Source organism: Chamaea fasciata, unplaced genomic scaffold, assembly GCF_029207755.1.
Source record: "Chamaea fasciata isolate MVZ Bird 193981 ecotype frontalis unplaced genomic scaffold, bChaFas1.0.hap1 SCAF_8, whole genome shotgun sequence".
Classification (NCBI taxonomy): domain Eukaryota; kingdom Metazoa; phylum Chordata; class Aves; order Passeriformes; family Sylviidae; genus Chamaea; species Chamaea fasciata.
This window is the reverse complement of record NW_027094093.1, coordinates 4,441,215-4,469,176: the sequence shown is the minus strand read 5'-3', so window position 1 is coordinate 4,469,176 and position 27,962 is coordinate 4,441,215. Positions and strand designations below refer to the sequence as shown.

General features: G+C 44.3%; 2 long non-coding RNA genes across 7 annotated transcripts; both read right to left on the bottom strand.

Moving 5' to 3' along the window:
- Nucleotides 1-1,322: 1,322 nt before the first annotated feature.
- Nucleotides 1,323-3,983, bottom strand: LOC136293104 (uncharacterized). Its single transcript, XR_010722087.1, has 3 exons — nt 2,617-3,983; nt 1,500-1,618; nt 1,323-1,407 (listed from the first exon to the last, which is right to left on the bottom strand). It is a non-coding gene; the product is annotated as an uncharacterized lncRNA (long non-coding RNA).
- Nucleotides 3,984-4,853: 870 nt separating this feature from the next.
- LOC136293103 (uncharacterized) lies at nt 4,854-27,962 on the bottom strand. 6 transcript variants are annotated; one of them, XR_010722085.1, is made up of 6 exons: nt 27,899-27,961; nt 20,447-20,607; nt 11,525-11,793; nt 8,718-9,019; nt 5,342-5,698; nt 4,854-4,932 (listed from the first exon to the last, which is right to left on the bottom strand). It is a non-coding gene; the product is annotated as an uncharacterized lncRNA (long non-coding RNA). The 6 variants fall into 6 exon arrangements; XR_010722083.1 differs by lacking the exon at nt 20,447-20,607 and adding an exon at nt 14,264-14,450 and having other exon boundaries at nt 4,854-5,698; nt 27,899-27,962; XR_010722081.1 differs by having other exon boundaries at nt 4,854-5,698.

The following is a 27,962-nucleotide window of genomic DNA, read 5'->3' as shown; positions in this document are numbered from 1 at the left end:
TTAGAAAGGGATTAGACATTTAAGGGCAAGACAGTTACATTAAAAAAAAAAAGCAGCAATAAAAGGCTTTTGTGGTTCAGAGCATAAATAAGCCTTTTACTGCTTCCCCTTGCAGGGAGCACAGCCGCAAGTGTTCTAACTCAGGGATTTTTATATCTAGTTGTGAAATATCTGGGGGACAGCAGTGCCAGGGAGCGGGCACGGGACCCTGTGCCTGAGTCAGCACTGCCCAGCCAAGGATGCTGCAGCATCCTGGTGGCTTTGGCAGGGAGGCTGAGTGTGATGGTGTGCAGTCAGGGACACCATCCTGTCATGCAGAGCGGGACTTGGAGGTGCACAGAGATGGTTTTGAGGGCCACTTCACCCCTGCTCCCCTCTCCTGGTGATAATTAACCGCTGGTGGTTTTCCTTTGCCAGTGTAGACTAGCAGAAACTCAGATCCACCTCCCCAGCTCATTAAAAGGTCACGTTTTACAAAGCAGCACAGCCACCCTAACCAAATGAGTGCCTGGCTAATGGCCTTCGGTGTGAAATTAGGTTTGTGGTTTCCGTGGGATCAAGTGTGGCTTCCTCCTCTCCTCCCCAACCTCCTTGGTTGTGTTCCCAGTCACTGATGAGCATTTGCTATGCAGAGGATACTTTGTGCCCAGAAGCAGGCATTCCAAACGCCTGGCTTTGCTTACGCCCAGGATGGTGCAGAGGCAGGAGGGTTGGAGGAGCGGTGATGTAGCAGAGTAGAAAATGCCACACGGGGCCAAACCTCGGCAGGCACTTGGAGAGCTGTCAGGCAGCGTAGGTTTGAACACCCTCCATGCAGGGCATCAGGTCAACAGGTCGCTTTGTTTCCACTGCTCCTTTCAATGTCAAGGGGGACTGAGCTGGCCAAGCTGAGACACGTGTAACCAGCTCCGGGTCCCTCCCACTCGCTGGACCAGAGAAGGACATGTGCAGCACAGTAGTAAATTGTTCAGCTGAAAGCATGGGAGAACTTGTGCCTTGCACTGCAGCATCTTATGTCATTTAACAAAGCAAGCGTGTGTCAGCTGTGGTGACAGAGATGCTCCTTGTCAGCCGTGCTGAACGAGAAGCCCTGGTCCATTAGGCAACACGTGCCAGAGTGCACGAAGCTGGAAGCAGGCATCTCTGCACAGAGTGGGCAACCCTGAAACAAATACAAACACTTGGCGTGAGAGAAATATTCACTGGGGTAGCCTCTTGCCTGCCAGCACAGCCTCACTCACGTGACAAGCAGCCAAAAGCCCAAGCAAGAAGAAAGCTTGTGTAAGAGGAAGATGACTTCTCACCTGCAGACAGCTGAGACCCTTGGAAATACCTGCCAGCCCACCTCAAACTGATGTCAAGACAGTTATGGGGATTTCTTTATAGGAGCAGGTTTTCAGTTCACACCTGGAGAAGCAGAACATAAATACAGGCTGTATGTGTGCACAGTGCACAGCCAGGTGAGCAGCTCTTTGGAAGTGCACGGCCTTTGCAGATACCTGTGGTGAACATCTGTGGGCAGAGAGTGGCACGGAGGTATCCCCACCTCCTCCATCTCCTGCAGAGATACTCTGCTGCTTGGCCGAGATCCCCAGCTCCACGTTTCAAGAAGTGGGACCTACAATGGGAGCAGTGTGGAGCTCAGCTGTGTTTGCAGGACTTCAGAGATGATATCATAACCCCAGAGGCAGAGCAGAGTGGAGCTCCAGGCAGGCAGAGAGATGAGAGCTCAGCTATTCACCAGGGACAGTTAATCCAGCATCAACACTGGGCCCATTGTGGGGTGGTGCAATGCACTAGTTTGTCTTTTCTTGTGTGGGTTGGGGTTTTTTTGTTTGCTTGGGTTTTTTTTTCAGAATTATTGTTTGAGGAGTAACAAAAATTCCCCTGAAGCACAAAGAAGAGTACTCTGGGAACCTGAAAAAAGCCACCCAGTTAGATAATTGAAAAAAAAAAAAAAATCCTATAAAGACAAAATTTCAGCAGCAGCCAATACAACGCAGGCTTCATAATTTTATTTTCTGGAAGTAAAGGCTGATCTCAAGAAAACATTTTAGACTCTACTTGGGTGTTAGTGGTGTTTATATCTCATTCATAGCAAAAAGTTGTAAATATGCTCTCAGTTGTTATAAGAGTCCTAAAACAGGTCTATGTTCTCCACTCTGAATTAGGGTATCATACTGTTTGGGTTTTTTGTTTGTGGGTTTTTTTTTTGGTCCTCTTGTATATATCAAACTCCTTGGCAACCTGCTCTTCCAAGGCCCTAACTTACATTTCACAGAACCACAGAAGAGTTTAGGTTGCATTTAAAGGTCCTTTCTAACCCTCTGCAATGAGCAACTAGATCACTTTGAACTAGATCAGGTTGCTCAGAAGCCCATCCAACGTGACCCTGAATGTTCCCAGGGCTGGGGCACCCACCACCTCTCTGGGAAACTTGTGCCAGTGCCTCACCACCCTCATTCAGCCCAGTAGAAGACACAGTACTTTTCCCATCACCCACATGCAAAAACGTGGGCGTTTTTGTTTTCTTCCCAGCTCATATATGACATCCAAATACAGCATTTTCTTGCCTAGTCCTCTCTCACTCATCTGTCTTTCCCACCTCTCCCCTACCTTCTCCTTGATTCTGGTGGTGTGTCTCACATCCGAAGCCAAACTCCTCTCAGCTCCGTGATTTCCTGCCATATTTCATGTCTTCTTTGTTTTTAAAAATAGAGGAACATCCTCCCAAGTGGCATTGAGCAAAATGCAGTAAAGAAAATATCCACTTGATACCGAGGCGTTTCTGCTTCTTTCTTCTTGTTGTTGTTGGATCATGCTTCAGTCTGGTGCTGACTTCTCAATCCATACAGTACAAGCACATCAACATACTAATAATATTGGAGTTTTCTTATGGGTGACTCAGTTTTGTGAGATGACAGAAGGCAATACAAGCCATGGTTCAGAACTATCATGCCAAAGGCTCTCAGTAATGGGGCTGGAACATCTCTCTCATGGTCAAAACACCCCTCTGTACAAAGTGTTCAAGGTTGCATCTGAAAAATTTTAAGGGGGACTAAAGGATATCCACCCATTCTCCAAAGCACATTTGAAGCTCCCAGTTATAATTATTTACGAAGCCGTTTCTGAAGCCTTTTCTTTCCTAAAAAGTCTTTCTACGAAAAATTCATTTATGCAGCACAAACTGTGTCTATAAATAATAGACACTCCAGCTCACCTGCCTCTTTACATTTCTATAGGCAATGCAAGCTGTACTTATAACAAAATAGAGCAAATTAAGGCTGCCGCCTTATCAGCACACATCCCCCTGTCTGGCACAATGTTCCGGATGGTCCTGTTTGCCTGATAATTCATTGTTTCTATAGCAATCCTGACAAGAAGAGTTTCCCATTGTGCTCAAGGAAAAGGGTACTCCCAAGACCACAGCAGCTTTATTAGCTCTAAATGCCTTACAAATAGAGCCTGGTTATCAAAATTGGTTTCCAAAAGTCGCCATTATTTCAAGCTTTGCTGTTAACATGCCCAGGACGAGACGTTCAGTCGCTCACAGGGGACCAGCCCATTTGCTTGGAAGCTCGTACTGGGTTGATTCGTAGGAACTGCACCAGTCAGATCCTTCCAGGTCGCTGTTGCCATGTTAAACAGTTCCATTATTCTAAATTTTCCATGTAGCTGTAAGGAGTCGTGAAGCTGCTGAGGTGAGCGGAAGCACTCAGTAACTTAGCAAACTGCACCAAAGAGGATTTGGAACCCAACTCGTTATAAACTTAGGGCTTGAACTCACTTCTCCTCATCCGAGTGGCAAAAGCAAAAGCGCTGGGGCTGAGGTGGTTATACCTTGGGAAGGCTGACCTGAAACTTAGACTGAACAGAGTTAGAGAATAAAGTACATATTTACTGAAAGGCCTTCAGGATTCACCTTGGGCAGGACAAGAGCCTGGCCAGGGCTACACCCAAGGTGGACCCAAAATGGTCACAAAATGACTGACCAGTCATGAGGTCTCACACTTTCATAAGTCTTGGTCCATTTGCATATTGGGGTCTAATTGTCCAATTACAACTTCAGGTTTTAAGGTCTCATCTTTCTTGTTTTCTCTCTTCAGTTCACCGTTGTTTGTGCTGTTGGGCTGAAAGTTGTCCTTGGTCCACAAAAGGAAAAGGATTTGTGTTGTCTACCTGCTCTGTGAAGAGAGCTGACTGGCACTTAATATGAGGCTCAGAACTGCACCCCTAGGCAGCACAGAATCTGAGAATATGAAAGCCAAAGCTTAAGGCCTCAGTGGTATTGGGGGGTCTGGGCACCGCTTGGGGGTGCTTTTCCATGCAGGACCCTCCCTCCTTGCCTTCCCCAGCGCCAGAGCCCACCAGGAACCACAGCACAAAGCCAAGCAGCGTTTCAGGGTGCTGCTGCCAAGGCAAGGGCAAAACTTCCGCTGGCAGGCCAGGAGCAGGCAGCAGGCCAGTGGGTTGCCTTGTCTGCAGGCAGCCATGCAAATCTCCACCTAAATTTTCCCTTTTTCGCCTTTTCTATTTTTCTCTTCTTTCCTGGAATCCAGCCGTTTGTGAGGTGAATGCTCTTCTCTTGCACTACTTTTTCTTTTTTCATTTTTTTTTTACAGCATGCACTAGAAAAAGAAACTTTCAGCAAGTACTAGGTATGATATAAATCTTGTTATTTAGGTTTAAAATAAATCTTCATATTTCTTTTTAACCTCTGTTGCTGCTTTTCTGAATATTTGGCAATCACAAAAAAAAAAGAGGGCTACTTCAAATTATGACAGAGGTCTCACCCCCCTGACAACACTGAACAAGAGAACAGATTTGGCATGAACAGTCACCAGAATTAAAAATGTTGCTTTTTGGACTTTATTCGATGTGCAGAGGGTCTGGCACGTTCCTCACAAAGATGTCATTTGATAGCTCTTATCACTGCAAAAGGACAAAAGAAGGTGTAGGAGAAATTGCAGCACCTTCACATTTCTCCACAACTTCCCAGCTCATAAAAGTGCTTGCAGAAGGGAATAAAACGATTTGTTTCATTTTTCTCCCTCCAGTTTTTTTTTTCCCCTATTATGCCTAGCATAGAAGTTTTTCTCAGTAAATTGAGATAAAAGGTATTAGCAGTTTATTTTATCTTGACAGACTAAAACTGATTCAAATTCAGAAATTTCCCCTTTTTCAAGTAAAAAATAACGATGCCGTTGGAAGATCACCCGTGAAAAGATCAGCCATGGGAAAAAAAAAACCACAAACCTACCCCAAGATACCCCATCTTGATTTGGCATAACTCTCATACGAAGGGAAAGCTCTCATTTTTTCAACTCACACAACCACTTACTGGCTTCAGCACGGTTTTCTGAGCTTTCCCCATTCGAGCAGTTTCCCCTCTTCTGCCATAAAAACCTGTCACAAATTCCATCCATCCTTATGAACAGGAATCGTTGCAAACTTCCCTCCTAAGGTTTAAATTAAGACTTGGTGAAGACTCAGAATTTAAGATTAAATGTTCAGCCCCTGGCTAATTATGTTTGTACACTTCCATTTCTTTGGCAAGCATTTGAGATAAAAAAACAAAACAAAACAAGCCCCAAACAATATTTACACATTCTAGAACACAGCAAATCCTTCCTTGAAAAGGCACAAGAAATCCCTGTAGAGCCCTGGTACACTTTCAGCCAGCCTCCTGCCCAATTTCCTGGGGAAAAAGAAACAAAAACAAAATGCAAGTTCACGACCTTGTGATTTTTTTTAAAAAGTGAAATATCTTAAATATTTGTATTTGTCTGTTCTGGCTGCTCAGTGTGCATTATAGCTACACATGCAATTAGCTTCTATTCCACACCTCTGCATGGGTGAAGATCTGAAGCACAGACCCTCTTTGCAGCTATTATACATCACTTTTCAAGAATTGCCTTTAAAGTATTGCATTAGACTGCTGTTTACCTTCCACTTGGGTCTTCCATTACAAATCCAGCCATTGGCTGGATCAAGTTTTCATTTCTATAATATTTTTTTCTCCCCGTAGCAATACCTTGTAAACAGCCTCCTTATGTATGACTATGAATGAGATGGAAAAAGCCAGGGAATATCTTGTGGTATGAGGAAAAAAATTGCTGTGGTTACTGCCTTTTAAAATGCACTTGATAAATTTGAATAATCTGAATTTTTATTCAACAGTCTTAAAATAAAGAGGTACAATTTACTCTTTTTTTTTAAATTTTAAATAATGCACCAAAATCTTAATAAACAATTTAGTCTGAACCACAGGGAGAAATGAAAGGCTCTTCTATGTAGTGACTCACTGGATTATTGAAAACAGCTATGTGGCTGCAACTGCTTTGCCTTCCTGATATATCTTTTCCCTCTGTTTTTAATAACAAGATCACTGTAGAGCTTTGATAAAAAATGAAATTTCCTTCTTTTCCGATGGACAGAAATATTTACGTGGGTTGGAGAAATGCATCTAAAACGACAACACAGCTCAAGTCTACCAGGCACAGATTTTTACATACACGAGTTGTAGAAATCTGTCTGCCCATCTTAATTCTTGTAATTTATCCCCTTGTGCATTTTTTCCTTCTGTGGATCGGACAATCAATTTTTCCTCCCTTTTTTATGAATAAGCCTCTCTCAGAGATGAGACACATGGCTTCAGCTTCTGGGGGAAGCATTGCCACTACTGCCAACTAAAAGGATGTGAACTGACTGGCTGTTCTGTTGTGGAACATTAAGCAGATTACACTCCCACTGCAAAGTGCCATTGTCAACATTAAACCGACTTGTTAATAGCCCACAGGGTTTTTTTCTTTTGGTTTTCCTTTTCAAGTGCATCTACAGTTAGCTGCAAGGAAAATCCCAAACAGCAAAACAGTGCTGAGAAGGATTTCCCTCCTCAATGGTGGCACCTCTCAGGTAGATGCTCTAAGCTCTCCTCTCTCCATAGGTATGAAGCAGAAGTGTGGCTGTCTTAACCCATCTCCAACACCACTACTGACAGCAGATGATGCTTTAAAAAAATGAATGATTTGCTCTGGGATTCAGGAGGAGATTGTGTATTTTGGTACTGCTTGACATGCTGACAAGCAGGTGAAAAATGTTGCCCTGTAAATAAAGTTGTCTCTGTTGATTGAGAGATGTCTTATGGAAAGGTATTAGACACTGTAAACCCCAGGGTACCCAACAAAGAGGGATTTCAACAAAAAGAGAGAGACATTAAACTAGATCATCCTCTCTTCACAGGCTCAGGTGTAGAGAGAGATGTTACCTATGCACTTCTGTTGATCTCCATGCTTAACAAAGCCAGGAGCACATGGAGCAAGTAGCATTTCAGATATTACCACGTTCCTTTCAATTAACCTGGAAATCCTGTCCAGGACTGAAACCTCTCCCACTGAAACTCCAGTTTAGCATCACTGACACAGAGAGACAGATATTCCCTCCATTGTGCAAGTTGGGGTGGATTATTTTGGGGTTTGTTTCCTTTTTTTACTATGCAGAACAGGTGAACCACTTCCTTCTTCTTAAGTATTTACTAGGCTTTTTAAAGATTAAAGCAACCAAGTAAAACAAACTGCACCTGCCAGCCAGTTGGACCACTGTAAAATCCAGTACTGGAAGGGATTTTCTTCAGAACAGCCTCCTGATCTTCACAAGGCATTCATGTTAATAACCTCTCTGTGCTGAGCTCTATTGGTAGAACAAGGCTTGGGGAGCCATCAAGGGAAAGAGATGGTACAAATGTCCCCACCTTTGTAAATGAAATATCTCACTCAATACAGGGCCGCCAGTGGTTGGTTTACTGGCTCCCACACCTCTCCCTCCTCTTTTGGGTGAAAGCTGAGGGTGCAAAGGGAGCAGAGCCTGCAATGCATCCATCAGCTCAAAAGCAGGCTTCAGTCCTGGAGGTAATCCTTATCCTCTCAAAACTTTAACCTCAGGGAGCACAAAAGGGCAAGCAATCACCTTGTGTTGGTCATTCACTTTGCTCAGCGTCACAAATATCACAGACAGAGTGGCCCTCAGCAGGGTTTGCTTCAGAGCAGGAATAACCCCTGTTCCAGCCATTGCTTCAGGTTTTTGACGTATTGAGGAAAGCCTCGACAAGGCAGACAACTGCAGTGAAGCAAGAGGCTGTCTCAAACACTAACGACCCACTGATTCTCTGTGAGACAGAGAGATGATCATACTGTCTGCCTAGGCAAGACCTCTCCTTTCACCCCCCTTGGAAAGATTATTGAAGTTATCCCTTCAATGACTGCGAGGAGCAGAGCTGGTCCCTCAAGATTTTCTTCCTTCCTCCCCATCCCCAACTCCTTGTCATACAAAGTAGGAATCAAAAACAAGCCTGTGGCTTTGCTAGCATAACAGAAGACAAATCAGTCTCCTTGCTGACCTGGTGAAGAAAAGTAGAGTACCTGAAGCTCTGCTTTCCCATCTCCAGATGCCACTTAAACTGAGAGGCAAATTTCCACAGGAAAAAGATTGTAATCTGCAAGTGCTCTGCTGTGGTGTGGATTCATCTGTCCAACAGCAGCAGAAGAAGCTGAAGGCAGCTCACTACCACACTCAGGTGCAATAGTTTGCATCTAGAGAAAGTTTTGGGGTTTAGGAAAGAAGATAATTTGCTACCACGAGAAAATGGGATAAAACAAAGCAGTGTCGGGAAAGGGGCAGCTTTGCACTGTGCAAAGCGAAATAACCTGGCACATTTTTACCTGTTTAGGTTGCTGTCACCAATGGGGCTTTTTACTCTCTCCAAGCCAGGGAAAACCTGTGGTGTCACCTCTCCTCCAGGGCTCAATAGGCAGAGGGTCACCTCGGGGAGCACGAGGCAGAGGTGGCCGTGATGCTGAGGTTTGGCCGGGAGTCAGCTCAGGAACACGTGAGGATGTGGTGGGGCATCACGGAGATCTTGGCTGCGACAGCTGCGCACCTGTGATTCCCGGGATGTTCAGGTGACAGAGTCACCCTCCAGCGCTCGGGTGCTTCATAAACTGCTGGAAGGACTGGGAAAGACCTCAAAAGAAAAGGAGAATAGGGAGAAGAGAAAAAAAAAAAAAAAAAAAAAAAAAAAAAAAAAAAAAAAAAAAAAAAAAAGGAGAAAGGGGGAAAGGAGATTTTGTTGCAACTAATCCGTGTTGCAAAATACGGAGGATCGAACAGCCCAAAACGCAGCGAGGGCACTCCGGATCCCTGCGGGGCGGGCGCTGCCCCGAGCGGCCGCCGCTGCCGCGGTCCAACACCGCCCTCTCACGGCTCCGCTGCCGCCAAAATCCAGCGTTTGCGGGGCCGCAAGGGCAATTCCTGCCAAAAATCGCGGGGGTTCCCCCTGCCCCGGCTCTGACATCGCTGGGGGTGCGCTCTGTTACCCACGGAGGCTGAGCGCTGCAGGGATCCGGCCACTCGCAGCCCCCACTCGCCCGGAGCTGGGGAAGGTGGGTTGGATTCCTGCCCCGCAGCCGCTCATCACTGACACACGGGGACACGGAATCAGAGGCGGAGCTGGTTACGCAGCCCTGGCTACATCCTGCGTCCCTGCTTCACACCAGGTTTGCACCCACGTGAATATCCCAGAAGAGCACATCACCACGTCCACTGCTGATGACACCTTGCGTTCTCCTTGTTTTGACATCGTCACACAAACTGGAAAGATACAGTTTTCCCTCCTAACATGGAAAAAATCCCATCGAGTTGGCTCCAAGCCCAGTTAAAGCAGAGAGTTGCCCAGAGCAGGTGTCCTCTACAGATGACAAGGCAGCGGGTTTGCTGCTGCAGACACTTGGAAAAGCTGAGCTGAGTGCTGCCCCAAAACCCTTGAGGACGGGTCAGGGTGTGTAAGTAAAAGACAGAGCTCGGGTGGAAGGAAATAAAGCAGGATGGTCTCCCCGTCCCTTCAGTCTGGCACTAAGAGGGGATAAGAGGTCCCCAGGTCATTCCTCATCCCTCTTCCCCAGCAGCTGATACACCCTCAGCTGTGCCTGTACCGAACACAGCATTTGCAGTTTACATGTGCTGGACATCAACCTCTTGCATGTCCTAGAGGAAGCTGTGCCCACCAAGGTCCAGTCTTGCAGCTCCCCTCCAAATAAGCAATTCCTGAATTCACACACCCTGGACACCTCAAACATTTTTGTCCTCCCCTCACCTCCCCCCAAAAATGCAAGATACTACTGAAAATGGACAATGTGTCCGCTTCTGTTATAGAGCTCCTGAGCTGGAAATACAACTGGCTGGTACAAATGTGAGCTACACTTGCAGTCTGACAGCCTAACGGTAACCCAGAAACTTTCAGTCTATCCACTCCAGTTTTCCCCTGATCTGCATCTCACTGAACAACTCTGACCCTCAACGTTTACCTTCCTCTTGCAGACTCATGGCCTCCAGCCCTGTTTCTTTTCTCCTCAGCTGTCATCACTGTCCTGCTCCTGAGGGGTTCAGACTGGATGGTGCTTAAACCATGTCTCAACTGAGATCACCAGTGAGCTGAGGACCAAGGCCTGGCAAAGCAGGAAAAATTACCAGCATGAGTTTGCTAAGAGGTCAAGCTCTGTAGTACTTTATCCCTGGTAAGAAAAATAAATGGCAAGTGAAGAAATCAGAAGGTGATACTGCGCCGCTCAGGGTTTTGTTCAATATTAGCTGCAACGCTCCTATGTGATGTGCTGGCAGTGGCAAGTAAATAGATTATGGACTAAACTTTGTACAATAAATACTCCATTACTGAACATGTACTTCTCAAATTAATCACTGACACAAGCTAATGACACAGTCTCAAGCCAAGAGGCTTGAAATGGTTTTGCAGAAGCAACCAGTCTTGATCTCTGCTGGCTGCAGAACCCTCCTGCTCTTGTTTCTTCCAATAAAACCTATTTTACAGGTGCAATTATTCAGTGGCTGGGGTTAACTCAATGCTCTGAAGGATGAAGGTAAGGTAATCGACTATATTCATCTTGGTATTTCTTCTGCATGCTCTGGGATTATAATTACAAGATAAAATATTATTGCACGAGGCTGATATTTAACAAGGTATCAGCCAAAGGGACAGGACTTCAAATGCGACTGTCAGGGAGCCCCAGATAAGATGCCAGGTTTATAGTAGTTAATTTTGTAATCTCTGCCAAAATGTGCCACATCCCTGGCCGTCAATATTATTCCCACAGCACCACATGATTTTCACCACTCCCACAGGCTGGAAAGAAACTGGCCCTTATCTCTTTCCTCACTCTATCCTCCCCACCAGGGTCTGATCCAGAGCCCACAGGTCCTGCTAATGAGAGGGTTCACAGTGCTCCAGCCTGGGAAGAGCCTGTGCATCCTTGCTGCAGAGGACTTGTTTTTGGGGGAACCAAATTCCCTTTTGCCATCAAGAACGGAGGTTTGAAGAGCAGCACCCCAAAGGATGATTTGCCTCTTTGGTGTGACACACAGGTACTGCAGACCCCTGAAATGAGCCCCCCTTCATCAGCCACACTGCCCCAAGTCATCCCTCAGCCTGAATTCAGCTGCCTGCCCCACTGCTTACCTGCAGAGTTTGGTATTGCCCTTGGCCTCCTGCACAAACACGGCCAGGAAAGGTTCCTGTCTCGTGGCTCTCAGACTAATTACACAGAGAGGAGTGGCTCAAGACGCAGTGCCAGGTTCCACAGGGACCAGCTGAACAAATGTCAGCACGGAGCCATAAGGCCAGCATGGAAATCAAGGGTATTCATAGGGGCAGGAGAAAGTCTGCAGATGCAATATCTGTGCTCATTGTGGGCATCATCTGTACCTCCAGGTATTACTGAATCAGACCTAAAGAAAAAAAGATAAAATTGCTAGTTTGGGTGAAAACTGCAGATCTCCAAAACAGCTTCGGGTCAGGAGAGGGGGATTTTGCAAACTCTTAGGATTTTCTGCAAAGGTCTTGCTCCAGTCCTACCTGGGGTGCTCTTGCTGCACTGGAGCAGGAAAGCAGCCTGGGGGAGATGGCAATGCTGGGCTTTCCCCCTAGCAGGGAAATTCACAGCTCCCCTGGGAGATTTCCCATGGGGAAAGGAAAGGTTAGAAATGCTTTAGAAGTACAAAAAGGGATTATAGTGTCCAATCCCTGCATTTAATGTTAAGTGGCTCTTCAATTTATACTCATCGCCTACTCTTTGTAAAATTCTTGGCACTCCCAACGTTTCCTTTTTTCTATAGCTCCAGTTAAAGCCCATAAAAAGTTCAGAGGCATTTCTAACCCTAGAGATACCAGAGCACACTGTCTCAGTGACACCAATCAAGTGCTACGCTCCAAGGTTTCCTCAGCCGTTCCCTCCTGGCAGACAAATCTCAGTCTTCAGTTAACCCAGAGAAAGGTCAGCCAAGCCATCAAACGTTTCAAAGCACAATTAAGACCTTAAATGAGCGAAGTTAAAGTTTAATGCTGAAACTTCACTGGCAGTTGATGCTCAGTGATTACAAGGGTCACTTGAAATGCCATCTGCAGAACCACCACGTGTGTTAGGAACTTGTCCCTGCTGATGGGCATTACTGAACCTTTTGGCAAGGCAAACAACCTTGCTGTAACATGATTGCTGCCACTAAAATAATTAAAACCTTTAAAAAAGCAACTCAGGCTGTAGCTGACAGAGAGAGAAGCTGCTTTGAGTCTGAAAATTGGAAGAATTTAGGGGTGATGTGTTTGAATTCCTTTAAAAGAATTCAGCTCCCATACAAGCATGGTTGACCATCCCAAGAATATAGCATTTAAAGATAAATCAAAGGCCCAAAGGGACAAAAAAGTCACAACATAGTCTTATTCAAAAATACCAAACAATTCCCTTCATTAGAAAGCTGAAATTTCATACATAAACCCCTATTTTTCTATGTTATGAAATTTTTGCAACATCCTATATTTAAGGTTAAAACAAAAGGAAGCACAAAGTCAATACTAAGTTACAGAAAGCTCAAGCCAAGCTTTTCAACATTAAACAGGTAACAAACAAAAAATTGCATCTGATCTCTGGATTACCTCTACATTCCTTCATTGTGTTGGATTGGAACAAAGCCCATCTTTTCCAGCAGCAGAACATTTCCTGGGAACTTCTTCACTGCCATCCTACTCATGCCTGGCTAGGCTTTATTCCAGAGGAATGACACTGAACACCGTGGTATGAGAAAGAGTGGAAAAGTGAATGGTGGAGGGAGACTTGAAACTAGGGACCACCAGCTTGAAAAAGGAAGGGCAAAACGAACTCCAGGCTATTCCTGTCCTGTCTAAAGAAGCAGCATAAGGAAAATCACCAGCAGCCTTGTCAAAAAATTCACTAAAGAGCCAACAGTGAAGCCAAAAGGAAATGTGAACTTTGCTAACGCTGTTGCTGTTGATGGGAAATGAGTAAAATGTCTGTGCGGACAATTGAGTTCTGCCCCTTTTTGGCGAGACAAAAATCTGGCTAATTTATTTCACGTCCTCACGTATGGATTTAAAATAATTGTAACTCTCAGCTCAAACGTCACCTTGATATATTAGCTATCTACTTTCACTATATTCATCTTCATATTTGGTGCAGGATATGAATGTGCAATCTAAGTCATAACAAAGGTTTCTCTGTGGTAGTAAGAGGTGTCATTATCAGACATTACATAGCAGTTTATAATGCCACTGGAATGATTTTGCATCAATGTTACAATGAAATTCTTGATAGAAAAGATGTTATGGGAAGTAATTATTTCTCTCCCCCCACTAGCTATTAAACTTTAACAGCTCAGATATGATTTCGGGTTTCCTAAAAGACAGGTCGGCATAGAACTTCATTCTGTAATTCCTATATTTTAGTAGCCAGAATAAAACAAAAGTATCTAGAACGTACTCACTCTTTCACTTAGACAACAAGAGATGCAAAAAAAAACCCCAAACCAAACCAAACAAAAAAAAAACCAAAACGAAAAACCAAACCAAAAGAAACAAACAAAAAAACCCAAAATGGTTTATTCATGGTAGATTGAAAGAAATACTGAGTTTAGATCCCAGGTACCAAATCTCATCAGCCTGTCCGCTGGCTAATCCCATAAATATAGTTATTTAGACTAGAAACTGCGAATGACATATAACATCAGAGATAGGAAGATAAAGCTAGGAGATACTTAATGGATTATCTAAAAATGAGCAAGAAATGCCCTATAATTATTCCACACTGTTGAGCTGGTTTCTTCGCTGATTTAAAGGCTTAACTACTCCTCTGGAGAAAGAAGAAGAGCCAACTATTGGTATATATACATGTTTTAATAGCCCACTCACTGTGGCTCCCAGCCTGTGCTATTGCATCTCTGCTTCTGTTGTCCCATCAGCACAGTATGGCAGGAGTGAAGTGAACAATCTCTGTAGTGCTGCTTCCATGAAGACTGATAAATCTTTTTTTAGGAAAGCATCTACCCAAAGCCAACTCGGCTTCATTCATTTCTGTGCCTGAAAACACCAGAGTGACCTGTAGAAATAACACAAGTTAATATTTGCCTCATTGGTTTCTGCACATGGAAATTCCTGACAGATATTTTAGTTTTGGGGTTTGTTTTTTTTGTTTGTTGTTTTTTTTTTCTTTGTTTAAAGACATTTAAGTTGGTACCTTATCAGTCTGAATGTGAATTTCAAATGCTTTCTTTATGATCTAGGGCAGAATAACGTGTTTTGAACTGGTTCAGTCACCAAAGCCTAACTTAGAGAAATGAGCCCTGCAGCACTCACTGCAGTTTTGCTCCCCCTTGGTGGCCCTAGCTGTGCATGTCTGCACTACTCATCCTGCAGAATGACTGGAAAAAAAAAAAGTCTGATTAAGCATTTAAAAAGAAAAATAGGGGGACTGGGGTTAAGGGCATGAGGAGGCAGTGGTAGCAAAGCAAACCAGAGCTTTGCAAAATCCTGTCATGTTCATAATGGCCTAGAAATTACTACTACAAATAATAATAATTTTAAATGCCAGTTAAAAATCAGTAGGCAGTCCTGGTTTAAGAAGATAACAAAAATAAGCATAAGAAATGGGAAAGTAAGAAGTCTTTAAAATCCACTTGGCAAGAACAGTGTTTTAAGCAGACTTTGCAGATTTCTTTCTTTCTAGTGGGGGAAGAAATGAACAAATCTAGGGGGATAATCATGTTTAAGGGGGTTGGTTTTATTGTTGTGGTTTGGGATGTTTGGTTGGGTTTTTGTTTAGTTGGTCGGGGTTTCCGTGTGTTGAAGGGCAGCCTAAAGAATTAAGCCAGAGAGAGGAGTCCTATTGCCAGAAATTGCTAATTCCTTTAAGTTTTCATCCTTGGGCACTGAGGGTCTTTGAGATTCTTTGATAGCATTTGCTGGAAGTCATCCTTAAAACAGGTCATCATAAACAGAAGCAAGTAAATAATTCTAATGACTTGCATAATAATAAAGGCACAAAATGTTAATTAACTTATTTGGCAGCTCTGCTGACAGCAGGAGTCCATCAGCTGGAAATTGAGAAAGGGAAACCTCTGATGGCTCATCAGGGATCTGTGGGCTGCCTCTGGACCACCAGCATGAGGCTGCTACAAAAAAAGACAAAAAACCCTCCAAAAGGGATCGGGAAACCTTTTTTCCAGAGGAGATAGGGAAGTACTGAAAGTCTTGGTGAGACAGTTCACTTGAAGGCTTGGCTTCTGTCAGCTGGTGTCCGGCTCAACTTCTCCCTCTGTCTCCTGGATGAAGGTGTAATTAGCAAGGGCACAAGAGCATGTCAGTCTAGATAGCCCCAAATATGTCAAGTCTGAACTTAGAAACAGTAATATCACACCCATAACTGCACTGCGGTCCATAACATCATCGAGCAGTTAAACCCAGCCCAGGAGCCCAAAGCTGGAGTCTCAGAGCATGTTCGGCTGCTTTGTTCTAGGCACTAGATGTCAGTGTTTTACCTACATTTGCAGAAATTCCCAGTCACTGGGAATGCAGAGGGAACAATAAATAAACAAATACATAAATGAAAAAACAACTTAAAGCCTCTGCAGTACCAGGGCCCCATCTGAACATCAGCAAACCTCTCCTTCTCTCAGGTGCCCAAAAGGAAGTCAACTTTCCCTTCTCCCCAGCTTGTTTATGCCCAGAAACATTAGTTTAAGGAAGATCTGAGTCAAACACATGCACAATACCAGAAGTACCTGCCAATACTGTCAATAGCATTGAGATATAGATAGATTACATAGGTTTTCTATAATGTTAAAATACATATTTTATAAAAATAGATATTCTCTTATACACATAATATATATTATACACATAAATATATTGTATGATACATTAAAATATTCCTGTGTTTGCTAAGAGCTGCTAAAAGACCTGGCCAAGAAGTTTTAATGTGCAGAAGAATGCACACATTTCTTTGAAACCTCTTTTTCTACACTGTAACATTGATTTCACCCTGAAAAAGAAATTGGAAAAATGGTTTTTTAGGCTATTTAGAAAAAGCATCATAATTTTGTCAGAAGCAATTTTCCTGACTTCTTAAACTGCTTTTAAGTTCAGGTAACAAAATGGGACCAAACATATTTACAACACGAACTAAAGGCGGTATCTTCAACATTTGGCACATGTCATCTTTTGTTTAGGTTTGAATAAGAAAAATCAAAAACGTCTCAAATCAAGCTATTAAGAAAAATTGTACCCAGGCCATTGTCATCTCAATATCAGACTAACAGTATGTTACAAAGTTCAAAACACACAGTCGGTGTGCACAAAACACTTCTAAAAAACCACCACTTACATTAGCACAAATGCAGTTTAAATTAGTCCACGCAAGCTCCTGAGACAGCCATAAGTGCAGGAATTAGGAGTTCCCCTCGCCTTCCAGGTGGTCCTGTCTCTGATTTATCCCATTTCTGCTTCTCTCCCCAAATCATCTTTGCTCCCATTCTTTCCCCAACACAGGGCTGAAGGAGAGCATCCTCTCAACTCCCTCTTTGACCTCTGCAGGTGCTCCACGCTGGACAACCACAGCATGTTTTCCTTTGCCCTTCAGAGCACTCATACACCAGAAAAAGGTGAAGCTACTAAAACAACCAACAGACACAGTGAAAGATGAACACCATCTGCAAACTTTAAGGGTAGCTTTTGTGTTATCTTTTGTCCATCAGATTACACATAAGCTCCATCTCACTTTGCATATGTTCATTGAGTGAGAAATTGTGCTCCACAAAATAAGTAAGTTCCCCTTTATTATTATTTTTTTCCCTCCAGCCTACCTATGCATTACAATCAGTAAAGAATTCCAAGTCTGAGGTGGTAGCCATACTCAACAGCAACCTATGGGCCTTGGGGGAAAGGTAGGGGGTGCCTTTCCTACAGAAAGGTCAGTGTTAATCTTGTTATGTTCATATTGCTCATAAATGAAGTGTTGCAAAGGTCGCACAGGTTCCAAGCAAGTCTGGAAAACTAGAAAACTTTAGTAAAAGGAAGGTGATACACTCCTATTTGAAATAAAATCTAAGGCTGAGCTGCCCTCTAGAAGAATAAATCAAGGACCTTTGCACTTGAAATAATAACACAGCCAAATACAACGCTACATTTATGGCTTATTTTTAGACCAGAGCTGGGCAAAATGGAAAAAAACCCTACAATTTTCTGGTCTATTTATTGAAGAATAAGCAAAAAAAAAAAAAAAAAAGAAACAAAAAACAAACCAAAACGAAACTATCAGTGACCATCTAATGATCCATCCTATCCCATATGCTGAAAAGTCATTAGTGTTGCCTCAGCCTGAAGAATCAGCGTGGTATGAACAAGTCAAAGCAAATCTAATCACTATGGGCTACATTACACCCCAACATGTGCTGAGGAAGATTGGCATCTGCTGCTCACCGTTAGCAGGGAGATTTTCAGGGAGGAAAGCATCTGCCAGGCAGACCCAGGACCAAAAGGATGGAGCACAAGCAAGGAAGCAGGAATTTCCTCCCTTTCTAACACGAAGCACAGCTTTTTTTTTAATTTAAAAACCTTTTCACACACTTGAAGGGGTTTCTCCAGAGAAAGAGATGGAAAGCATAGTGGATCACAGCTTTCAGAGCCCCCAGTGTCCCGCTGTCACAGCAGGTGACTGGAGAGCTCGCCCACATGTCTTTTTCTGCTGCTTTAACGGTGGCTCAGAGGGTCACTGTTAATACAGGTTTGAAGGAAAGATAATACAAGTTGACATTTCAACTGTTGATTGACTGGAAGCAATAATGCATCATACAATCTTCCATAAAACATAATCATACAATCAACCACAACACAGCTTTAAAGCACAGGACAAAACATCAACTTGTTGTGGTGAACTCCAGTCTCTGTTGAAAAGCCAAGTCAACTCACTGGCAGAGAGAGGAGAGCCAGCAGACAGACACTGCAAGAGTTGAACAATCCACTACAAGTTTATTTTTAAACCGTGTCAGGAGCACTTGTCAGCACCTGGTGTGTGGTTTGCCACGGCCACAGCTCCTGATGACATCAAAAAATGCCCCACCAAAACAAAGTGGTGCTGAAGGAAAACTGTGACTGTGGCAGCCTTTTCACTCCAAAGCAGAAGCACCCAAACCTGTCGAGTCTTGTGAATGAGATAACAGCCATGAACTTTTGGTTTGCAGCGACTGCTGCCAGGCAGAGCAGAATGGATCTGTGTGCCACAGGCCATTCACTCCTCAAACTTTTCCTTATAGTCAGCCGAGTTTGGGCAGGATACAACTGATGGAGAACCCTCAGACATCCCATTGTTGTCTAAAGACATTTTTCATAAAAAATCTCCTTGTTTGGAGACCACAAAAGCAAAGAAACATGAGCTGGCAATGCCTTTGCATCAGAGGCAGACAGAAATCAGTATTGCCCTGTGCAATTCAAGGTAAAAACACAGGTAGATCAGCTCCAGGGTTTCAAGCCCTCCTTTTAAAGTGTTGTTCACGATTCAACTACAGCCTCCAACAAAGAGAAAATATTTGCCTTCTTTCCTGGCCCCAGGAAACCAGCGACAGAACAATTACTGAGACTCAAAGGGCTGATTCTCAATCACTCCATATAAAGCCATTAACAGGTGTAATTTCAGCCAACTGACACATATTTGCTAGTGTTTTACATTTATATTTTAGCTTTAAAGGTTCTACCCCTTTCTATCACATTCAGCAGCATCTCTCTTTGTGGCAGAACTTCAGAAAGGGGTCACTCGCCACTGAGGCACACCTAAACAACACTGGATGAGCAGCCAATTTTTCATCTGCATAGTAGCAAAAGAAATCTTCCTGTCATTAAACATTTCTGCTGGAGAACCTCCCACCTATGACACAGAGAAGGCAGCAGAGGTAAAGGATGCTGAGCCAGAAATAGCTGGTGTGGGCTTAAAATGGGGTAGGAAGGGGACAGTTTATGAGTCTGAGGTAAAAATCTGTATTTTTAAAGTTTTTAATTTGCTTTATATTCAAACACAAATTGACTGCAAGACTCTGAGATTCCGGTACTTTGTGGACTGGAGGAATTTCTGTTCACTCCTTTCTCACTCATCCTACTACATCAAACATTCATGCGATCATCTAAATTTTAAGACTTCTGGAACAGAAAGAATTTTATGCTGAAGCAGCTCTGTGTTTGAGCAAATTTTCAATCATTTGAATGGGACAAAATGAGGACGCAAACGCAGATGTCTGTTTGGGATTTGGAGCAGTATCCTTGTCCCATGCTTGCACCTGTATGCCCAAAACAGCCCAGGAACTCAGTCCCAAAGCTTCCCTCCCTGGGAAGCAGAGCGTCCTTAGAGCATCATATTGTCAGCCATCAATTCACTGCCAACTATCATTTGTCAGCTCTAAGAGAGTTTCTCATTTCCTACATCACTGGCACTCAAAAATTCCGAGAACAAATTCAGCATGTTGTAGGTTCTCCATCTGAATCTGTAATTCTTTGGAGGAAAGGGGAGCAGTCTTTGGTGCCTTTTGGTGTCTGGGCAAATAATCTGCCAACAGCGACACATCAGCATCCTACACTGAAGGCAAATGTTTGGGTTTCTGATAGGGCTTTGTCAGACTATGTTGTGAGCTACAATTAACTTTGAAGAAAACAGAATGGATAATTTCATGCCCCATTAAACTCGTAATTTCTTTCTGCATTTCTGGACTTGGACAACATTGTTCCTATCCCCGCTCAGCCTTCCACAGCCTCGCACCCAGTACCGTAGGGCAGAGTTAATTAAATACAAACCTTCTCCTCCTCAAAGAACTGACTAAGGTGTGTCAAATCCCGACTCCTCAGATGCCATAAAGGGACCATTAAGTCATCTAAACACTTGTAGAAAGTATTGCAACACACCACAAATCACCAGCAGTGTGAATGGGCACTCACAGTGTTCACATCCACAAGTTCCCAGTCCTGCTGGAAGCCTCGCTGGTGTGTCCCAGTAAAATCTGAGTTGGGGTCGGTCCCCTCAACAGCATCAGGCCACACCACACTATTTCTGCCCACCTTTGAGGCTGACAAGACACCGAAGAGAAGCCTGTATCCCCATAGCATAAGACCTTGTAGCAGATAAGGAGATGTTTCCTCTTCCACAGCTGCACCTTCTGAGCAGGCTGCCAGGAAGAGCCACGTCCGTATCAGCTCATCCACTTCTACTGAAGGGGGCTCTATGGGAGAGCGAAAATTCAAGAGCTGAAGGACAGACACTTCAGAGGATCATGGACAAAAAAGGCAGAAAGCCTTAGGTCACAGCCATGGAAAGGTCCCCCAGCTTAAAACTCACACAACTAAAAATAAACAACCCCACCTGCTCCTTTTATCCTCACACGACGTTTCCCAACAGGTAATTTCCAAATCACTTTCACTTGCAACCAGCTCCTACTCAGGAGCCCTGGCCTTCCCTCGTCTCCTACCAGAGGTCTCACATCATTTTAGAATCACAGGATCATTTAGGTTTGGAGAGACCCTTGAGATCATTGAGTCCACCACTAAACCATGCCTTCAAGCGCCACATCCACGCATCTCATCACATGGCATATCAGTAAGGACCACGTGAAGCCTCCTAAAGCATCACAGATCTGCTTGATTCACCCTGGGGAAAATGACACTTCAGGAGATATAATGGGGAACAGAAAGTACCTCTAGCAGTGTAGGAAAAATACTATTGAAAGAGAAGGCCAAAAGAAGAAACGCTTGAGAATGTCATTTGCTGAAGCAGCAGAGTTGGCAAGCAGCAAACCCAGCTTCTTCAGCATGAGAAGGCTTTCAGCCCTGCTTTGGGCTCCCAGAAACTCTCCAGCAGCTCTGCAAGGGGCTCAGGGGCACTCCTGGCAGGAGGATGTGGTTTTTCCAAATAGCGGGAAGGGATGGCAGGTGTAACCCATTTAAATGACATAAGCAGCTCTTAGCCTCCCTAGGGGGGAGCCAGGGGTGCCTCCCCAGCAGGTGACTGCACCTGAGGAACTTGTCAATACTTACAGGGAACTGCCACAGAAAATTCAGGGTCTCATTCCCAGGAAAATGAACCCATCCCTTCCATTTCCCAGGAAAATGCACAGTGAAGGGCATTTTCCATAAGCCTTGTGCATTGCAACTGAGTCAGTGAACGCCAGGAAATTTCACCAGCCTTTGGTCCTGAGCGCAAGTTTGGACCCAAAATTAGCCACAAATCTCCTCTGGTCCCAGTTTGCACTCAGCTCCCTTGGAAAGCAGGAGTAAGATTTCTGAAATGAGTTTACAGTTTCTCCCACAGCAGCCCCTTTCACTTCATATGAACACCTTAAAACATATTTCTGAGCATGTTTATAAGAACAAACACTATATGTCCTGAGAGAAAAAACAATTCTTAGGATTTTCTGTTTGATAATGATGGCAACAGCTCCCCTGACTAAAGGCAGACGCTGGGTGTTTTGCTACTTCATGCCAACCTTGATCTTCTTTTACCCCTTCTGTAGAGGGGCATGTTAGGACTTGGGAACCACATCATGGTGCTTTCCCCTGCCACTTATCATAGAGCTAGTTTTTAGTGGAAAAGATTAATCACAAACTGCATCCTCACTGTAGTCATGTATCTTCACACCTGAACAGCAACTATCCATTCAGAAAGTTGTTTCAAGTCTCATTTTCATTTCCAGGGGTGATTTTCTAGCTCTTCAGGCTTTCCCACCCTCCTGGAGCTACACATGTAAGCTTGCCTGACTCATCTCCTTCAGTTCAACCAGAACTCCATGTCCAAACCCTGACAGTCAAATAGAAAACCTCGTGTCCTCTTTCCATTCCCAAAGTCAACACGGCCCACGAAACCTCACAGAAGGAGCAACTGGGAATAAAATTCTCCTTTGAGAGCCCCTCCCTCCATCTGAAATGGATAACCTATTTTGTCAGAATTTGAGGACAAATACTTTTCCCTACAAGAGCATGGACACTCTTTGTAGGTAATAAATATATGGACCTGCTGGCAGGCAACCACATATAAAAGAGTACTGTAGCAGCATCCCATACATCCCTTGTAACAGAGGCTCTCAAAAAGGTTTTGTTTTTCACATCGTTTCACACCATCTGACATAAGAGTCATCTCTGACGCTATTTTTAGTAAACTAAGCTGTGTTTGGAGGCAATTTCCCCCCCTCAAATCTTTGAGTGCTTGACAACCAACACAGTCCCCGCAAGCCGGTCATTTGCCATCCTTCACCAGAGAAGGTCACTTATGACCATTTTAGCACTTCCCAGTACTTAACTCTCACGAAGGAATGACGGTCCTTATTGAAGTTCAGTGAATAAGTTGGCATTAGGCTTCCAAGACGAATTGTTCCAGAATATTGGTTTCATATCAGGTCACAGGAAAGAAATGACACCCGGTTGGACTTAGGAGCGTGCTGAGGTGCCAAGGAGCCTGTGAGAAACCAGGTTCTCCTGGATCCATGGCAGGTAGAGCCATTGAGTTCATCTGCTAGGGTCTTTGGCACACCACTAGGAATCGCGCCTTGGAATATCTTCTGTTTTCTCTAAGAACTACAGCTAACAAGAAGAGACTAACACAGGAATTCAGCATTACCTGGTTTACAGCAAGGAAACAGGGCATGGCTGGATTGGGTCCGTGTTTGTACTCCCAGCCAAAGCATGCCACACTCTCAGAGGAGAATCTCTTGCTTCACATCACTTGGTTGTCAAAAAGCACTAGAAAGGTTCCCAAACTTTTTTTGCGTGCGTATGTTTGCTGTGGCCTCTACAAACCTCTGTCTCTCAGGGTCAGAGCTTTTCTCTTGGGCCATTACATGGCACTAACTCCTAGGGGTGTGATTTCCCATTGCTACCCAGACCTTCAGAGCTACTTTAAGACCTATCTAGTCCTCGAGAGACAGAACCCAGATGGAGGATTTGGAAGTATCTGTAGCAAAACTGACACAGAAGGCACGGCTGCTGGGTACCAGCGGGTGTGGATCAGCCCCTGCCCAGATGGGATGGACATGGGATACAGCACATTCTGGCCTGCAGTCTCAGCTCTGGCATCTCATCTTAAAAAGCAATCATTTAAACCTCTGCAAAGCTCCTGCCATTGTATTTCAGCCAGTCACAGTAACTGGAAAAAGCTCCTAAATTATAGCTCGGCTGCCCGAGAATGACGGCAGAACCCACCTTGATTTACAGCTCTGGAGCAAACCTGGAAGGTTTGATAGTCTTGCAGTCCTTCAAACCTCACCATTAGAGTCTCCATCCTATTTATCCTCCAAGTTTGTCTAGCAACTGGAAATAGTACGTGGACTATTTCTGAGCATTATTTCGTGTGGTGCAAGAGAAATTGGTCCTGTAGCTATAATCAGATTACTTCTTGCCAAGGACCCTGTGTAAAACCTCTCTGGCACTTGCTGTTATTCCTACAAAATGCCCACTTCACTTCTTTTCCTGCATCTGAAAAAACCCAGCTCATTTTAAATACCCATGTTTAACTTGTACACATTTTTTTTTCCCCAGGATTTTAATAGGATTTGTCATCATCTGTAAAGCACCATGAAATGTAATATTTTCCCCAGAACAGGGTGTGAAATTTGTCTACCTTATCAGAAATTTGTGTACAACTTGCTTCTTGGATTAAGTGTTTGACTCACTGAATACCTTCCTCTCACATTAAGTGTATCCAATCGGCATGTTAGGAAATACATGGTTCTTTTTTCTTTTTCTAATGGTAGTCACAGCCTCAGAAGGGATAGATGACATTTTATTGTGCATGCATATGTTTATACTTAATTGCTGGAGCTTAAGGAAGAACATTATGTCTAATTCCCTGCCTGAGTGGCTTTATTGCACTTGGGGCACAAGCACACAGCTACAATACCAAGACCTCTAGAAGCCTGGCATGCAGTTCAAGATACTGAAGATGTACAAACCAGGGGGAGAAATGGTCCCTGATGAAGGATTTCATGAGCAAAGCAAAAAGTATGGACAGTGACTGGCACAGACTAGGAGTTCCACATCAGCATCTGTGACCAGGAACAATGTCAGAGCACCAGTGGCCTGTAAATAGCAGAATTCCTCTACCCAGAGCATCCCCAAATGCAATACACTGGGTTATTTCTGGGTTTGGGGCTTGTTCTTCTTCTGAAAGAGCAACTTCCAGGAAAAAAAAAAAAAAAGGAGAAAAAAAAAAAAGAAAAAAAAGAAAAAAAAGAAAAAAACAACCCCAAAGTGTGTTCTGATGATTGCCCCAGACTATAATTTAGTCCTGTGCCTGCAAGTTTCAGGTTTTGTTCAGGTGCATAATGGTGTGGTGGAATGCTTCCCAGCAGTCCCCCAAAACATTCTCTGTAATAACAGAGAGATCATTTATTGGAGAGAATGAGCAGATTCTTGCATAAGCCTCTTTTGTATGAGAAGTTTCAGGGATATGAAAGCAGCAATTATTCTCACCTTGGCTAATGCAATTAAGAAACCCTGAAGTCCTGAGAAAACTGTGGAGCAATTAGACTTTGAACACCACCTAGCTATGAATTGTCATTTGCCAGCAAGCTATAGTTAGATCAAATGAAATCGGAGATGAGGAGGATGATCTGAAAGGACTCAGAGGCAGCGGGGCAGGGTTTTCCCTGCAGTTTGTTACAGAGCTGGATCCAAACTCTGTCAACCATGACCATGAGTTATGAGCACTTGGCCAGTTTTTAGCGCACTAATCAGGTATTTTTTTTTGCTTAGGCAGAAACATTACATTATTTTAGTGATAACTGCAGAACTAATTCTACTCCCAGTCCAAAGTTAAAATGTATTAGATAATAGGAAAAGTGCTGCTTAACTTAAATCTCTCATGCTGACTGCAGCTTTTGTGAAAGAGGAGGCCGGTTCTAACAAGAGGATCAAAATTTGAACAATTTGCCTTTGAGATGAGGTAGAAGAAGCCCTTGCAGGATTACTGCAGCTTAAATATCATCATTAAGAAACAAAGCAGGCCTTGGATAAGTGCTGCATTGACTTTAAGGCAAAGACAGGGACTGCAGAGGAACACAGACAAGAGCGCGTGTCCAGAAAACAGGACCCAGGAGAAGAGAGCAGAAGATCAGACCGGAGGAAGAGGAGACAATATAAAAATCACTTCCATTGACAGGAAGGAAATGACTTCTTCAAGATGGTCATGAATGGGGAAGTATCCGGAGGCTTAAGCTTACTCCAGGAAGGAGATTGATGATGATGATGAGAGTGAGAAACACCAGGTGGCTGGGGAGGGTGAGGAGCCTTCTTTGGATCCATCCCTGGTAGATGTTTGAGCTGACAGATCGTCCCTCAGCAGAGAGGGAGTGGGTGACCCCTGAGAAGGCTGTGATGTCAGCACCCTGTTTCTTGTGAGCATGATACTCTCGAATACTCTGAGAAATTTGTTGTTTCTCCCCACACTGCCCAGAGTAAATCCAACTACCCTCCCCTGAACCTACTGAGCAGGACAGGGGTGACCTGATTGTGGCCTTCCAGCACCTGAAGGGAACTTAGAAGAAAGATGGGGCAAGACTATCTGTGAGAGCCAGGACAAGGGGGAATGGGTTCAAATTGAAAAAGTATAGGTTTTAATTAGACATGAGGAAAAAAAAAAAACCTGTTTGCTGTGAGGTACAGGCTGCCCAGGGAAACTGTGGATGCCCCATCCCTGAAAGTGTCCCAGGCTGGTCGAGGGTTGGAGCAACTTGGTCTTATGGAAGGTGTCTGTGCCCATGGCAGGGGGTGGAATAAGATGATCTTTAAGGTCCCTTCCAGCCCAAACCAATCTTTTTTTTTTTTCTGTGATTCTGACTGGTCAGCTATTAACAGGGTCCTAAATAGAAGATGACTTCACAAGCAGTGGGGATCATGGAAGTAACAGGTTCAAGTTTTATTCCTGCACCCAGACCTCTCCTGGCCTGTTGTGACTCAAATTGGCTTTTGTAAATTCACAGAATTATCTGGGTTGGAAGAGACCTTGGAGATCATCTTGTTCCAACCCCCGGCCATGGGGCAGGGACATCTTCCACTAGACCAGGTGCTCCAAGTCCCATCCAACCTTCAGTGACTCCTGGAGTTGGCACTGGGCAGCCCTGCACTCAACAGTCTGAGAAGCTCAGCTCTTTCTCTTCTTACATTGAAGTTTCCTATCACTTACTCCTCCTATCACACAGTCAAGCCTTCTTAGGAGATAAAGCACGGGGATAAAACTTTCACCATACCTCAAGCCCTTTGAAAAAGAGTTTCTATCCACAGTGCAAAGCAAACAGTATTTCAAAATCATTTTGAAAAGACAATTCAGTGGAAATCCAGCTGAGTCCTGTTTTTCAGTTGGCTTAGTTATACTTGATTGCATTTGCTATAGCATGGATGCGATTTCAGGTTTTGCTGGGGAGGTTCACAAACACAAAGCTCCCTGTGTCAGGCTGCTCAGCACAGCTGAGATGGCAGGATACCCTGTCCAGAGGGGCACAGCCTAGCCAGAGGTTGCTCCTGTTGGCACAGGATAGCGGTCTCTCTACCTGCTCCAGGGTCTAGCAGCACAGACAACTTGATCCTGTGCTAACCCCAAGTTTCTTTGGAGTGGAGACTTCACTTGGTGCATGGAGAACTCAAAGTGTAGAGATATCACTCCATTCAGACCCCCCATTCTGAGAGCTGCTGACGTTGTGCTCCTTTCCCAGCTTCCCCAGGATCTTGCTGGTAACACAACTTGTGAAGAACATTACTTTATCATTAGCAAGACAGAGCCAAGAGGTCTGCAAGCTTGTCCTGGATTATCTCCCTCCTTATTAACAGCGGACTAACACAGACATTGGTTCACCTGTAGTTAAATGGGTAAACTGTTTAATTTGCAACAAGGGATTTATCTGGGAAGGAAGGAAAATAATTTCAAGCCCCATTGGTTTTCTGTGATCCCATTACACCAATAGATGATGCTTCCTTTATATCAGTCAAATATGAAGTAGGGGCTTAGGAGCTGAGAAGCAGAGAAGGGAGTGCCCCTGAGCTCCTGCCCAGAGAAGGATGGAGGATCTGGCCCAAGCTTAGTTTCAGTGCTAAACACCTTCTTCCTTTGCCCAGAAATCTGAGGCTCTACAGATCATAGTCACCACAGCTGACAAACCTGTCGCATTGAAGCAAAAAAAGGGCCCCTCAAGCACCTCCTCATTCCTGCTCCCTGAGGGTGAGGACTCCAGACACTTCCAAGGGCTCCTCCCACTGTTCCAGCAGCCCCCTTGTTAGAGGGCAGAAGTGAGCCCAGACACAGACTCCTTGTTCATCACAGCATGAAAAGGGCCCTGGTTTGTTCCTCTTTGCCCCTCAGCCATCCTGACTCCAACCGTTCCCTGACTCTGCCTGCACCAAGCTCCTGCTGGAGGTTTCCCCTGCAGCCTCTGACTGCTGCTTGTTTCCTGCTCAACTCTGACTGCAGGGATCAGTTTGCAGCCTCTGACTGCAGGTTCCAACAACAGGCTCCGACTGCACACCCAGACTCACCTCACAGAAGTGAATCCCTCTCCTCAGGATGCTTCCTCATGGCTTCCTCTTCCTCAAGGCTCCA